This window comes from Montipora capricornis, chromosome 11 (assembly GCF_036669925.1).
Source record: "Montipora capricornis isolate CH-2021 chromosome 11, ASM3666992v2, whole genome shotgun sequence".
Classification (NCBI taxonomy): Eukaryota; Metazoa; Cnidaria; class Anthozoa; order Scleractinia; family Acroporidae; genus Montipora; species Montipora capricornis.
The window spans coordinates 32,652,392-32,656,213 of NC_090893.1; the positions used below are offsets into that span (position 1 = coordinate 32,652,392).

Consider the following 3,822-nt stretch of genomic DNA (forward strand, 5'->3'; position numbering starts at 1 on the left):
TCGCTGCCAAATTTTTCAAACTTTCCGTATTAAACAAGAAATTGCAATGGGAAAAACATACAGTTACCGTTTGCTGCAGTTTCTGCCGGTTTGCTTACATTTCTTACGGCTTACCAGAGCAAGTTTGTTTTACAGCTACACGCTTCAGTGATTGACAGCCTTATTACAGTCTCTTACTTATTGGTCAATTATTGTGGCGTGACATGCAACCGGAAGCTCAAAAGAAAGTGGGCGGCTACCGAGAAAAGGCTGGTTTTCGGGCAGGCGGTTTTCTCTCCGCTCTTCCCACTCCCCACCCCGTCGTTTTGTCACGGGGCCCAGACCTATCCCACGCTCTTCCAATATGGCGTCTGATAGTGTATCGTGGCGACACAACAACTACCGCCTGCAAGCAGGCTAAAGTGTGCCTTGGTGTCCTTATCACATTTTGCTATTGTTACGCATTGAACGTTTGCTGGATTATCAGAACTTGGGCCACAAATTCCCCCAACAAACTCAGAATAACCGCACGAAGCCATTGGTCTGTGTGCCAACCTCGCTCCCAGGGTCTCTCTTCTCTGCCTCCTGACGACACAATCACCGCACAACTCGCGAAGGTCACAAAGCGTTCGACTGGTTCGATGGTCGTTTGAGGGCTTCGAGGAAAATCCAACCAGCGTATACTTATATAAAGGGGGATACCTTTCTTTGTTTGTTTTGCAGGTATGTTCAGAAAGTGAATTAAGGAAACTTGTTTGCGTAAAAATATGGAATGGAATGAATCTTACTAGTGTGCAAATTTTTAGGTCAGTTATTTTAATTACCGAATATGTCACTCTTAAACCAAAACAGTTAAATTTTCAAATGACACGTTCCATTTTACCTACAGTAGTTCCAGTAAACCTAAAGACTCGAATTGTTCAGTGAATAAACCGAGATGAGCGTGTGTGATTTCAATATACCTCGCCTCTGCTTTGGTGGTCAAAGGTCGACTTTTGTTGATTAACAGCATGTTAAAATTGGCCTCAAAAATTCTCCGTTTCATTTACCCAAAAATTTTATTGAATTTAATTGCAGCAGAAACATTGCTTATTCCGATGAATATCGTCCAGTTTGAGAAAGCCATGTACCAGGATGCTTTTTTGACAGTCGAATTTCGTACAAATTTGGCACTCTGTAATCAATGTAAAAAAGGTTAAGTTTTAAAATTTGGTCAAAAATTCCAGTTTTGATATATTGTACCGTTAACAGCGCTAAAGGGTGAAGGAATTACTGTAGTTGTGCCATGTTGTTTTGAATTTCAAGTTACTCATTCGTTATTTCAAAAATAGCGATTCAAAGGAGCAACATTTTGGAGTCGTTTTCACTCGCTCACAAGGCCCCATACCGAAGAAGTCGCCGTCCAGGTAAAATAATTATCGAAACAAACTAAAACATATTTTCCTAGAAATGGTTTTGGTAGTACTTTATTGTGACAAAGTTTGGCAATTTTCGATTTTTTTTATCTTGCACGGTCTTAGGTGAAAATTGCTGAGAGGCGCTCTTAAGAACTATGTTGGATGAAAGGAGATATGGCGACTTTTTAGTGTCAAAATTCAAACATGTACTCGGCAATTCAAACATTCAATTTAGCTATTCAAACCTTCAGTGTGGAAATCATCAACAACTCAAACATTCATTTAGTTTCGGTAATTACAACCTTCAAATGAAATCAATACTGGTTTGAATTGTGGCATGGCATGCATGTTTGAATTTTGAAGCCGGGTTTGAATTAAAAAACTGAAAGTTGGAATTGCCAAATTCAGGACCTGAATGTTTGAATTGCCGAACTGAATGTTTGAATTGCCGAACTGGATGTTTGAATTGCCGAAGAGGGTCTGAATTTCCTGACTGAAGGTTTGAATTGCCGAATTGAACGTTTGAAAAAAAAAAAGACGATTGCATGTTTGAACTTTGACACTACAAATGCGCCATAATAGGAGCTATGTAATATCTATGGAGGAAAAAATAATGAAAAACACAATTGATAAACAAGCTCCATTTGATACAAAAGGGTTTTAGGAAAACACTCCCTATGGATTACATATGAATTGAGGCGAAAATCTACAATTCCAATTAAAGGCTGCTTGTGGAAGATCTAAGCTTGAACGAAATGACTGAAACGTGAATGTTTATTGTAGCTAAAGCTCGAGTTAAATGTAGCCAGATCTAGCAGTAAAATACTACACCGTAGAATGTCCATGCAGGCTCTCTATATCTCGCGAATACGGTTCAGTTTCTCTAAAGGCTCTTAGCGTCAAAACTACATGATGGAAGCTTTTGAACCAGCCAGGTTAAAAGAAAACCAAGTGTGTGCATTGATAAAGCTGTATAAACTTCGACAGGTTTAACTACAGGTCACTCGCTACAAAATCTTTACTAATGCTAAACTTATGCCTCATTGTTTAGGCCTAAGGTTTTGGGTTGCTTTACGTATAGATTGTTTTCATGTTATGTGATCGCCGCCATTTGGTGGCGAACACAAAAGATCTCTCATTAGCTCCTTTTGTTCGTCCACTAGCAATAGAGTTCTAAAGAGAGAGATCTAAAGTGATGATGTCATATAGTTACCAAAAATTAGCATTTTGGGGCAAATTGTCTTGGAGATACTGGACCCGTTTTGCTCTGATGACTCCACACAAATCATTCTAAATTTGACTCGTAACTGAGTCAAATTTAGAAGAATTCTGGGTTCTGGAGTCGTGCGACCAGAGGCATTTTTTTGTCGTCCTCACCGTTGATTTAGAATCACTGACCGTTCTCTCCGACCTTGAAAAAAAAAATTCCTCTAGCACCCAGGGCAATATTGAATATGTGAAATATTCGGCTGGTCTTTTATATACGGGATGTGAAACAATTAGTGTCCATAAAACGAAAAAAACAAAGCGAACATAACGATACCGAATTAGCAAGACCTAAACGGAAAAACAATAGTTCTTTTGTTCTTCACCTTTTTAGTCCGGTATATGAAAGTCTACCCAAATATTCATACATTCGAATGAAGGGGTAGTTTCTAAAGAAACTGTGGTGCTGCGTCGGTGGGGAAGTAGTATACAAAAATTTGGTTTTATCAACGGAGTTGATAATGTAAATTGGCCACCGTACAGAGATTCTAAAAGCTGACGTTTCGAGCGTTAGCCCTTCGTCAGAGCGAATTGAGGGATTATGGGTTACGTGTAGTTTTATAGTAGAGTAGGAGCTACGCTATTGGTGGTAACATGGCAACGTGAAAAATAGGAATATATTAGTTAAATGAAAAGCGTTCGTTAATACCGTAAGGATTAAGGGTGCCGATTTGAAAGATGAATTTTTGTTCCAGATTTTTGCGGCTTTCCGTCGTTCCTAGATGTAGGGAAAGGCCGCAGATAGCCATGTGTTTTTTGGAGTGGTTAGGCAGATTAAAATGGCGAGCGACTGGCTTAGATGCATCCTTGTCATTCTTCTCAACATCGCGAAGGTGTTCGCGGAATCGGTCACCTAGTCGTCTACCTGTCTCACCAATGTATAATTTATTGCATAACGTACAGGTTATGCAATAAATGTCATTTGCGGAGGTACATGTGAAACGATCGGTGATCTTAACAGATCGCTTAGGTCCCGATATCTTGCTAGTGTTAACAATAAAAAGACAAGTTTTGCATCGTGAGCGCGCGCATTTGAAAGTGCCGGGTTGCTCGTTAGTTTTGAGCGCGCTTCTAACTAAAATTCATCTTTCAAATCGGCACCCTTAATCCTCACGGTATTAACGAACGCTTTTCATTTAACTAATATATTCCTATTTTTCACGTTGCCATGTTACCACCA

General features: G+C 39.5%; 1 protein-coding gene across 2 annotated transcripts in view; it reads left to right on the forward strand.

Annotated features, from left to right (window-relative positions):
- The first annotated feature begins 319 nt into the window (after window positions 1-319).
- Window positions 320-3,822, forward strand: part of LOC138024457 (alpha-(1,3)-fucosyltransferase 11-like) — a 12,474-nt gene continuing 8,971 nt past the window's right edge. Inside the window, exons 1-2 of one of the 2 annotated variants that reach the window (XM_068871666.1) lie at window positions 320-702; window positions 1,311-1,385. The gene's annotated coding sequence lies outside the window, so the exon portion shown is untranslated. The remainder of the gene's footprint in view (window positions 703-1,310; window positions 1,386-3,822) is intronic. The other variant, XM_068871665.1, reaches the window with a different exon arrangement.